Here is a 12,588-nt window from a genome sequence, read left to right on the forward strand (position 1 = left end):
CAGAAGACTGAAACCTTATAGAATATGTTTTCAACAATAGAATTAAATTAGGAAGCAAAACAAAAACAAAAAACAAAAACAGCCCAAATCCTAGGCAATCCCAAGTATTGGACACTAACATATTTTTTGGGTTGGCCAAAAAGTTCTTTTGGGTTTTTCTGTAACAATATAAATGACAAATAGCTTACAAGTAAAAAAAATAAAATGATGAGGGAAATCTAAAAACATTTTGACTGAGAGATAATGAACACATAATATCAAGATTCATGGCATACTGTTAAACTAGCACTTACAGGTAAATTTCTAATAAAAATGTATATCTGGAAAGAATGACGATTTAAAATCAGTGACCTAAGTTTTCACCTAAAGAAGCTAGGGGAAAAAGTTGGTCATTTGACCAGATAAATAAAATTGATTTGCCACTAGCAAGAATGATCAAGAAAAACTAAAAGAGCAAACAGGTATTACCACTATGATAAATAAAAAAGGAAACAATACTGGCTCTTCTACAGACATTAAAGAATAAAAAGGGAAATATTATGAACAACTTTATGCTAAGAAATTCGACTACTTACAGAAAATGGACAAATGCCTTGAAAAACAATTTTATGTAGAAAATGTACTAAAACTGACTAATTAATAAATAGAATATCTGAACAGCCTTATATCTATCAAAGAAAACCCCAAGTCAAGATGTTTTCACTGGTGAATTCTATCAAACAGTTAAAAAGAAATAATATTTATCTTACATAAATTCTTTCAGAAAATAGAGGAACAGGAAAATACTTTCCAACTCATTTTAGAAAGCCTGAATAATCCTGTTATAAAACCCAACAAAGGCATGAAAGGAAAAGAAAATTATAGACAAAGTAAGTTCAAAGTAAGACATCATGACATTTCTTATTTAAATACTTTAGTATGTGTCTCCTAAGAATAAAGACGTTCTTCTGCAAAACCATTATCACACCTAAATGTTTAATAATTCTCTAAAATCTTCTAATATCAGGTCCATATTCAGATTTCACTGATTACCTCAAGATTGTTCTTTATAGCTGTTTGTTTTGTTTTGGTTTTGGTTTGTTTTTATTTCTACACCAGGATTCACTCAGGGTTAGCCCTAGTTTGCTGAATCTCTTTGGACTATTTTAATCAAGAGCTCCATGGATTAAAGACTTGGACAAAAGACCTGAAACCATAAAACTGGAAGAAGACTTGGGTGCTAATTTCCTTCACATAGATCTTGTTGATGATGTTTTGAATCTGACTCCAAAACAAAAGGAACAAAAGTAAAAATAAACAAGGGCCAGGTGTTGCTAGTGGTAAAGAACCTACTTCCCAGTGCACGAGACGCCAGAAACATGGGTTTGATCCTTCGTTTGGGAAGATCCTCTGGAGGAGGGCAAGACAACTCATTCCAGTATTCTTGCCTAGAGAATCCCATGGACAGAGGAGCCTGGTGAGTTACAGTCTGGCTTACATAGCCTACTAGGCTCCTCTGTCCTTGGGGTTGAAAGGAGTCAAACAAGATTGAAGCAACTTAGTAGTAGTAGAAACAACCTAAGTCTCCACTAATGGATGAATGGATAAAGAAGATATGGTGTGTATACATATATATATATATATATATAGTGGAATATTACTTGGCCATAAGAAATAATAAATCTTGGCATTTGCCACAACATTGATGTGTTAGGTAGTTTGAGCATTCTTTGGCGTTGCCTTTCTTTGGAATTGGAATGAAAACGGACCTTTTCCAGTCCTGTGGCCACTGCTGAGTTTTCCAAATTTGCTGACATATTGAGTGAAGCACTTTCACAGCATCATCTGTTAGGATTTGAAATAGCTCAACTGGAATTCCATCACCTCCACTAGCTTTGTTCGTAGTGATACTTCCTAAGGCCCACTTGACTTCACATTCCAGGATGTCTGGTTCTAGGTGAGTGATCACACCATCGTGATTATCTGGGTCGTGAAGATCTTTTTTGTATAGTTCTTCTGTGTATTCTTGCCACCTCTTCTTAATATCTTCTGCTTCTGCTAGGTGCATACACTCATCGCACAATTGCACTCATCTCACACGCTAGTAAAGTAATGCTCAAAATTCTCCAAGCCAGATTTCAGCAATACATGAACCGTTAACTTCCAGATGTTCAAGCTGGTTTTAGAAAAGGCAGAGGAACCAGAGATCAAATTGCCAAAATTCGCTAGATCATCGAAAAAGCAAGAGAGTTCCAGAAAAACATCTATTTCTGCTTTATTGACTATGCCAAAGCCTTTGACTGTGTGGATCACAATAAACTGTGGAAAATTCTGAAAGAGATGGGAATACCAGACCACCTGACTGCCTCTTGAGAAACCTGTATGCAGGTCAGGAAGCAACAGTTAGAACTGGACGTGGAACAACAGACTGGTTCCAAATAGGAAAAGGAGTACATCAAGGCTGTACATTGTCACCCTGCTTATTTAGCTTATACGCAGAGTACATCATGAGAAATGCTGGGCTGGATGAAGCACAAGCTGGAATCAAGATTGCTGGGAGAAATATCAATAACCTTAGATATGCAGATAACACCACCTTTACGGCAGAAAGTGAAGAAGAATTAAACAGCCTCTTGATGAAAGTGAAAGAGGAGAGTGAAAAAGTTGGCTTAAAGCTCAATATTCAGAAAACTAGGATCATGGCATCCGATCCCATCACTTCAAGGCAAATAGATGGGGAAACAATGGAAACAGTGGCTGAATTTATTTTTTTGGGCTCCAAAATCACTGCAGATGGTGATTGCAGCCATGAAATTAAAAGACGCTTACTCCTTGGAAGGAAAGTTATGACCAACCTAGACAGCATATTAAAAAACGAAGACAATACTTTGTCAACAAAGGTCCATCTAGTCAAGGCTATGGTTTTTCCAGTGGTCATGTATGGATGTGAGAGTTGAACTATAAAGAAAGCTGAGCACAGAAGAATTGATGCTTTTGAACTGTGGTGTTATAGAAGACTCTTGAGAGTTCCTTGGACTGCAAGGAGATCCAACCAGTCCATCCTAAAGGAGATCAGTCCTGGGTGTTCATGGAAGGACTGATGTTGAATCAGAAACTCCAATACTTTGGCCACCTGATGCAAAGAGCTCATTCATTTGAAACGATCCTGATGTTGGGAAAGATTGAAGGCAGGAGGAGAACGGGACGACAGAGAATGAGCTGGTTAGATGGCATCACCAACTCAATGGACATGAGTTTTGGTAAGCTCCGGGAGTTGGTGATCGACAGGGAGGCCTGGCATGCTACGGTTCATGGAGTTGCAGAGTCGGACATGACTGAGCAACTGAACTGAACTGAACTTGATGTGTTAGAATAGGAAAAAGGAGTCCAAAATGGCAGTGGCTAAAAGACAAAGAAAGGGAAAAGTCTGTGAAAAGGGAACAGAGGAAAAATCCATGAGCCCGAGAGAGAACCTCAGGTGAAACAGACACACCCCCGTCCTGGCGAGCCCTAATTTGCATAGGGCAGACTTGGGGAGGAGACAGAAGATATAAAAAGAGGGAGCCAAGACAGGTTGAGGTCTCTCCTTTGAGGTCCCCCTACCCTCAGGCCTTGAGGTTGTACTATCCTTTGTTTACCGATTGAAACGCTGAGCTGTCACTGAGCTGTAACACTGGTCATGGTTTAAAATCTGTGTTGCAGCGAGACAGAATCAATGAAATTACACACTCTCCTGACGGGAGAGTTTTATTAGACAAAGTATAGTCCACCCTCGAGGCATGAGGGCAGGCGGACCCCAAAGGTGAGGCCTCAACCCATCTTTGTCTTTTAGCCACCACCATTTTGGACTCATTTTTCCTATTCTAACTGCCTAACAGATGGACCTAGAAGGTAGGATGCTAAGTGAAATAAGTCAGAGAAACACAAATACCATAAGTATCACTTATATGTAGAATCTAAAACAAGCAAGCAAGCAAACAAAAAACCACCCCTAGCTCACAGTTACAGAGTAGACTGGGGGTTGTCAGAGGCAACGGTCAGGGGGACAGAGAAATGAGTCAGGATAAAAACTTCCAGTCATACCTTAGATATGTCCCAGGGGTGTACAGCACGGTGTGGTGATTATATGAACACTGCACTGTATATTTGAAAGTTGTTAATAGAACAGATCTTAAAACTTCTCATCCCAAGAAAAACAAATTTTTTGTAGCTATGTTAAGATGACAGATATCAATTAGATTTGTTGTGATATTCTGCAGTGTTTACAAGCATTGAATCATTGTGTTGTACACCTGAAACTAATATGTTGTATGTCAATTACCCCTCCAAAGAAAAATCAAATTTAAAGAGAAAAAGAATCTCCAAATTATTCCCGTGATGTCAGTTTCCAGCAGAGCCAAGCCAGGTGTCCTGCAGGTGGAGGGCTGTGTGTTCACTGTGTCCTGAATGCCTGGGGTAGGACTGGGCTGAGCAGCGGGTGGGGCCTGCGAGCTGCCGGACTTGACGCAGTTCTGACTTCTCCTCCCCACCCACCTCGCTTTCATGCCCTTGGCAACACAAGTTGATGGTCTGCGTTCATTCTTCGGGAGGTTTAATCTGTTTTATTGACTTTTCAGATTCTCAAATCAATACTCATAATCATGCCCAGCAGAAATAAAAATCCCTCTCCAGCTATTTTGCCAAACAGAGTTGATATTTACACAGAGCTGGTTGACGGCTTCAAATAGCTCATAAGTCTCAGCAGAAGGCCGTCCATCACCTGGGGCTGAGGGGCACAGGAGACCAGGCAGCCGCACACTGCTGCCTTCCAGAGGCTTCCCTGGGGTGGGGACCACAGGGCAGGGCCACAGGCCCAACTTCAGGGGCCCTCGTGCAAGTTTGGAACCTCTCTACAGCATCCTCGTTTGTAGATTGAGTGGCACAATAAATATAGGACCTCCCTGCATTAGACAGGGCTATTACGTTAGCTCCCCACCAGGGCAGCCGCTGGGACACCACGGGGTGGACCAAGGGGAGACCCCTGGGTTGAGGTGGAGGGCTGCTCTCAGGAAGGACTCTTTCCCTGGGATTTACAAGCAGGAGAACTTGCCAGTCAGCAGGGGTCCTTGAGATGGGCAAGATCTCACAGCTGAGGCCTTGCAGAGTAGGGAGCAGGCTGGTGAGCGGGCAGGCGATGAGGCCAGGAAGGTTGTGAGTTTGAAGTGAGGAGACAGGTATCCAGTGCCGGGTGCGGGATTTTGCGTGTCACGGGGCAGAGAGTACAAAGCCCTCCCCGCCTCCTACCAGCACGGCCTGCTTGGACATGGTGGGGGAGGAGCGCTGAGTAACAAGGTTTACGTGCCCAAGAAGGCTGAAGGCAGCCCCCAAGCCTTCTAGACCTCTACCCGTTTTGTGGTTCTCCACGCTTGGCTGTGGTCCCCTCACGAAAGGCTGAGCACTGGCGTCCTGCTGCCCCTCCTCCTTCAGCAGTCCTGCCAACCCCATGATGGGTGCTGGGGATGGAGGGAGAGTGGGACACCAGGGGCGGCCCGGTGCTGGGTGAGCAGGGCCCTGGTGGAGCCCAGACTGACCTGCGGGCGCCGGTTGGCGGGGATTTTATGTGCCCATTTGGTCGAGAAGGGCATGTCAGGCGAGTGTTTGAAGAAAGGAGGAAGTGCGCTAGGCCTTAAAAACAGGGAAGGCACATGACTGAGCTGAGGGCTCTCGGGGCCTGAAAATGACTTGCTGTGCTTCTAGAAGGCCAGGGGCCTTGCCTTTATTTTATCCTGTTAGCAGAAGATACCTAGAAGTTGAGTGGGACCTCCTCACGACCAAGGGTGGATGATGGGAGGGGTCCACTTTGGGTGCGGACAGTATGAGGGTGCATGTTTGATGAAAAGTATAAAAACAATGATAAAACAGGCTGAGTCGCTCTGCTTGTCAGTGTCACCCTGTACCAGTCATCTAAACAATGTTGGTAGTAAGATTTTCCTCTGGGGAAAAATCTTTCTTTAACTAAGTTCTAAATAGTTGCTCTGGCTAGTTTTCATGATAGACTTGTGAGCACAATGAGCACATTTTTATTGTGTGTGGGACTGCTCGGGCATGTCTAACTCTTTGCTACCCCATGGACGGGAGCCCACCAGGCTCCCCTGTCCATTTTCCAGGCAAGAATAAGTTAGCCTTTAATAAACATCAGTTTCTACATGGAGGATGATGTTTTTCATGGAGTATAGTTGTTTCACCACGCTGTGTTAGCTTCCGGGGTACAGCACAGTGATTCAGTTTTATATATTTATATATAAATCTTTTTCAAATTCTTTCCCCCTGTAGTTTATTACAAGATATTGAAGATAGTTCCCTGTACTATATAGTAAGCCCTCATTTTTTTATCTACTTTATGTATAGTATAGTGTGTATGGGAAGCCCAGCCTCCTAATTTATCCTATTCCTTGTTCTCTTTGGTGACCATGAGTTTGCTTTCTGTGTCTGTGAGTCTTTTTCTGTTTTGTAAGTAAGTTCATTTCTTCTTTTTTTTTTTTTTCTTTTTAGATTCCATCTATAAGTGATTTCATATGATATTTGTCTTTCTCTTTCTGACTTACTACACTTAGTATGATCATCTCTACGCCCATCCATGTTGCTGCAAATGGCATTATTTCATTCTTTTTTATAGCTGAGTAGGGTTCTATTGTATGTGTGAAGCACATCTTCTTTATCCATTCTTCCGTCAGTGGATACTTAGGCTACTTCCTTGTCCTGGCTATTGTAAGTAGTTCTGCTACGAATACTGGGGTACATGTGTCTTTTTGAATTAGATCTTTCTCCAGATATATGCCCAGAAATGGGACTGCTGGATCATATGGTAGCTCTATATTTAGTTTTTTGCATGGAAGATATGAGAACTCCCCTTTATACACTATGCAGGTCAAGAAGCAGCAGTTAGAACTGGACATGGAACAACAGACTGGTTCCAAATTGGTAAAGGAGTACGTCAAGGCTGTATATGGTCACCCTGCTTATTTAACTTATATGCAGAGTACATCATGTGAAATGCTGGGCTGGATGAAGTGCAAGCTGAAATCAAGATTGCAGGGAGAAATATCAGTAACCTCAAATATGCAGATGACACCACCCTTATGGCAGAAAGTGAAGAAGAACTAAAGAGCTTCTTGATGAAAGTGAAAGAGGAGAGTGAAAAAGCTGGCTTAAAACCCAACATTCAAAAAACAAAGATCATGGTATCTGTTCCCATCACTTCATGACAAATAGATGGGGAAACAGTGGAAATAGTGAGAGAATTTATTTTCTTAGGCTCCAAAATCACTGCAGATGGTGACTGTAGCCATGAAATTAAAAGATGCTTGCTCCTTGGAAGAAAAGCTATGACCAATCTAGACAGTCTATTAGAAAGCAGAGACATTACTTTGCCAACAAAGGTCTGTCTAGTCAAAGCTTTGGTTTTTCCAGTAGTCATGTACAGATGTGAGAGTTGGACTATAAAGAAAGCTGAGCGCCAAAGAATTGATGCTTTTGAACTGTGGTGTTGGAGAAGACTCTTGAGAGTCCCTTGGACTGCAAGGAGATCCAACCAGTCCATCCTAAAGGAGATCAGTCCTGGGTGTTCATTGGAAGGACTGATGCTGAAGCTGAAACTCCAAACCTTTGGCCACTTGATATAAAAAAGTGACTCTTTGGAAAAGACCCTGATGCTGGGAAGGATTGAAGTCAGGAGAAGGGAACGACGGAGGATGAGATGGCTAGATGGCATCATCTGCTCAATGACATGAGTTTGAGCAAGCTCTGGGAGTTGGTGAAGGACGGAGAAGCCTGGCCTGCTGCAGTCCATGATGTCACAAGGAGTCAGATAGGACTGAGTGACTGAACTGAACTGAGGTTTATACAGTTAGTGCCTGACACACGCAGACTGAGCTACCCACGTCACAAGGGTAAGAACAAGTTTCAGAATCATCCCAGCTTCTTTCAGGCACTGTAAATGTTTCCAATTCCCAATGAAAGAAACTGCTCAAGTATAATGATTAAAGAGAAAATTCCAGAACTTGTGATAATTAGTATTCGAAATTGAAAGCAGTTAAATAGTGTAATGCTTTTGTTCGGTAAGCACAGATTTTAGTTCACACATGAACCCTTTGGGAGAATTTGAATGGTCTCTTTAAAATCTCAGTTTACATTTTTCAATATTGGCTGGTTATTTTGGAAAAAAACAGTAAATCAAAAAATAAAACATGACATCACTGTACGAGTCAGTAATTGCCTAAATTGTACCCTTTGCAGATGTCTTTGTTTTATTAAATCTCACTTGTTAGTTACAAGATAATTATTTATGTAAAACACTATTACCTCAGCCTGTAACTAGGGGATCAGAGTTCAGATTGTTAGGTAGACAGGAGAGGTGTTGTTGATGCTTTTCCTTTGAAGTATTATATTTGATTTCTTTTCCTTTCAAGTTTTTCTTCACTGTGTGTGTGTGTATGTGTGTGTGTAATATTAGCAAGAGAGAAACTTCCCAATAAGTGTTCTTTTCCAGTCATTAATACTTTTCTGTTACAAGATTATTACTGAAAACTGTTTTGTTGAGAGGAGGAGGGTGTGGAATAGATGACATGCCAGGCCATGTGGAGGCCCTCAGAATCCAGCATCCTGGGCATCACACCTTGCCAGTCATGATGGCACCACGGGACCTTGGCGGCCAGAAGGCCAATCTGTGCCTCAGGTCCTCTGACTGGAAATGGAAGTGACCACCCTCTGAAGGTGACTGGGGACCCCTGGGTGACTGAGGCGGCTGAAGCGTGGGAGGAGCAGGGGCTCAGGCCCCGAGGGGACACCGGTGAAGTGAGAAGCTGTGTTCTCCACTACCTGTCTGGGTGACTTTCCGTGAACAGGCGCACTTTCTGAGCCTCTGTTTGCTCAGCTGTTGGAGAACATCACAACAGCTCGCTCTGAGGTCTGCGGTGAAGAGTTAAATTAAACAACTCATGCAAGAACCGGGCCCAGCCCCAGGCGTCGGGCAGCTCACATGGTCAAGACTAGAATTATTTGTGCAAGAAAATAAATGACGGCATTAGCTTGCTTTTAACCCAAAGAGTAAATTAAACATTCACCTCTCTATACCGATATAAATAAAAACAAAATAAATACATAAATTGAAGAGACAGACAACTCTTTCTTACCGTAGAATTCCATCAATAAACATGAGAGAGGGACTTCCTGCCGTCCAGTGTTAGGACCTTGCCTTCCAATGCGGCGAGTGTGGCTTGGATCCCTGGTCAGAGAGCTGGGATCCCACATGCCTCGGGGCCAAGAACCAAGACCTACAGCAGAAGCAGTGTTGTAACAAATTCAAAAAAGACTTTACAAATGGTCCACATAAAAAAAAAAATTTTTTTAAGTGGGAGAAAAAAGAGAAATTATATATTTCCATCTCCATCTCTGTCTCTGTACCTACATCTATCTAAGAAGTCATAAGATCTTTGGTGGGCAAGCTGAAGACACAGTAGAGTTGATGGGGTAGCTATCATCCAAGTCCAAAGGCAGGAAATGACCAATGTCCCAGCTTGAAGACAGGCAGAGAGAGCCAGTTCTCCCTTTTGCCTTTTGTTCTATTCAAACCCGTAGTTGATAAGATGAGGCCCATCCCACTGGGAAGGGCAATACACTTTACCCAATCTACCAACTCAAATGTCAGTCTCATCCAGAAACAGCCTTGCACATACCTCATACACATAAACCCAAATAACGTTTAATCGAATATCTGGCTGCCCCATGGTCCAGTCAAACCACACAAACTTTACCATGTCACATGGTTCTTGGGGTCTTGCCTTAATCAACTCGTGAATGGTGGTGCCATTTACTGAAATGAGGAAGCCTGGAGGAGAAAGTTTGGGGATTAATTAAAATGATGATGCCTATGAGATCTCCAAGGGAATGTCAAACAAGCAGGTAAATATTACAGCCTAGAGTTTCTGAGTGAGGTCTGCATTTCAGAGTCATTAGCACATAGACCGTGTTAAAAGTCTTGACATTGTGTGAGCACAGCTGGGGAGAGAAAACAGAGGGAAGGGATGCAGACTGAGCCTGGGACCCTCCCGCACTCAGAGGTCAGTGGGAGGAGGAAGGGGCAGTCAAGAGACCAAGAAGGAATGGCCCCGAAGCCACCCGCCTAAAGCCACCCACCAGAAGCTTGTTCCCAGCAAAGTCTGAAATGGGGCTCCACCAGTTGCAAATCCATTCAAGTGGATGGACAGTCATCTGACCCACAGTGCCCTGGTTTGTTCAGCCCATCCCAGGGCAGCAACATTTCTGGGTGCTTCTTATGCATCATGAGGGCGTCCCTCATATTCCCTCCTTCTTATGAGGGCTTCCCTCATAGCTCAGTTGGTAAAGAATCCTCCTGCAATGCAGGAGACCTGGGTTTGATCCCTGGGTTGGGAAGATACCCTGAAGAAGGGAAAGGCTACCCACTCCAGTACTCTGGCCTGGAGAATTCCATGGGCTGTATAGTCCATGGGATTTTAAAGAGTCAGACACGACTGAACAACTTTCACTTTCACTTATGTGTCAAGGCCTGAGCTGACCCAGACGAGGTACCTGCTGGCCAGAGGCTCACTGTCTAACGGGGATGTCGGCTCTTAGCAGATCACTTCAGTGCCCAGGTAGACAATTCCCACTTACACGTGAATTCAACAATCCTTGACTGAATCCCTGCTCCGGGCCAGAAACAACTGAAAAAATAAAGAACGCAAGGTCTAATGAGACTTGGCCCTGCTTTCAAGGAGCTTGCAGCCTTTTGGGAAGACAGATCTGAATAGATATTTCAATAAAATAGGGCAAAGCTCCCATGGAGACTTTCTCATATGCCATGCTGAAAGTCAGGGGATTTGGCAGGAACCAGCCACCTACTGGCTGGGGCTTCCCAGGTGGCACAGTTGGTAAAGAATCCGCCTGCCAATGCAGAAGACACAAGAGATGTGGGTTCCATCCCTGGGTCGGGAAGATCCCCTGGAGTAGGAAATGGGAATCCACTCCAGTATTCTTGCCTGAATGACCCCATGGACAGAAGAGCCTACAGTCCATGGGGTCGTAAGAGTTGGACATGACTGAGCATGCATGCAACCACCATCTGGTTACCTGCCTCTCTCCCCCAAAACCTCATGGTCCGTGTGTGATGCAAAGGCCCCATCCAGGGGGAAATGTGTCATTGCATTTCATTTTTATAGCCAACTGCTTTCATGAAGCTGTTCCTTTTTTCCAATACCTGGTAAGTCAGTAGACAGACGTAGCTCCACGTACCTACCCCCTCCCTGCCCACACACACACACACACGCACCCTGTTTTCTGGTTTCCAAATATCTGAAGTGTTAGGTCATTTTCTTCCCTGGCCAAATGGCTGTCTGCCGAGTGCTGGGCGGCCCATAAATCGTCCTGCCCGTAATATAAAACACAGCCCTTATGGACAGCGGGTCTGCTCGCAGAAGCCGTGCTGGCAGCTCGTAAAGCAGGGCCCGTGTCACTCCCACCGAGCCGAGGCCGTAAAGGACAGGGGGGACCACCTTGCACTCGGGCAGCTGGCTGCGCTGCCGGGACCATGGCAGCGGGCCTAATGGGTCCCCGCCTCTCCCCACCACCTTGTAAAGTGTCATAGTTAGACATCATTCCTCCCGGCTCCAGCGCAATTTCTTCCGAGGAGAGAGACAGTTCCCTGAACGAGGCTCTGTCCCCAAACCCCAACTTGGCACTGGGGTCCAAATGCCCAAGTAGGAGGGAAGTGACACTTCTGGCTCTTTGGCCACAACGGCCCATGATGTGTGGCCAGGGGCACATTTCCATAGTGCTAGCTGCTGCCACACAGCCCTGCCCCCTCCGACCCCCACCTCATCATTAGAGCTTCCCAGCTATGCCAGTATGGGTGACCACAGCTTGCTCTCTCGAAACCCTGAGCGGCACAGCCCTGCTAGAACAAGACCCCTACCCAGAGCAGGTGGTTCCATCAGTTGGTGATTCTCCTCAACTCACTCTCCAGTGGCTAACGATCCCAAACCTTCTCCTTTGTTCTTCAGCCTGTGACCACTGGTCTCCCAGCAGACCACCTCAACTCCTGAATCAAGGGGAAGAATGCCGGGCTGTGATAAATCACTTTAGTTGTGTCCGACTCTTTGCAACCCCATAGACTGTCGCCCACCAGGCTCCTCTGTCCATGGGGATTCTCCAGGCAAGAATACTGGAGTGGGTTGCCATTTCCTTCTCCAGGGGATCTTCCAGACCCAGGATCGAACCCTGGTCTCCTGCATCACAGGTGGATTTTTTTTTTTTTTTACTGCTGAGCCAGCAGGGAAGCCCAAGAGGAAGAATAGGAGCTCCTTTCTCTTCCCAGGGTCAAACTTCCATGCCCACCTCCATCTGCTACCTTCCTGTTTCCTTCCCTCTCGATCCTGGTATCTGAGGCCGGTTCTCCCCCCTGGCAACCACCAGGGTTTAATCCCCACCGTCTATCACTCCCTCTCTAGTGGCCTCTCCCTACAGCTGGGTCCCTCTCAGCAGCTCTCCAACACACTTAAATCTCCCAGAAAAAGTCACATACAGACACTCTCCAGTTCTTGCTATCTCTCTCCC

This window comes from Cervus canadensis, chromosome 15 (genome assembly GCF_019320065.1).
Source record: "Cervus canadensis isolate Bull #8, Minnesota chromosome 15, ASM1932006v1, whole genome shotgun sequence".
Classification (NCBI taxonomy): domain Eukaryota; kingdom Metazoa; phylum Chordata; class Mammalia; order Artiodactyla; family Cervidae; genus Cervus; species Cervus canadensis.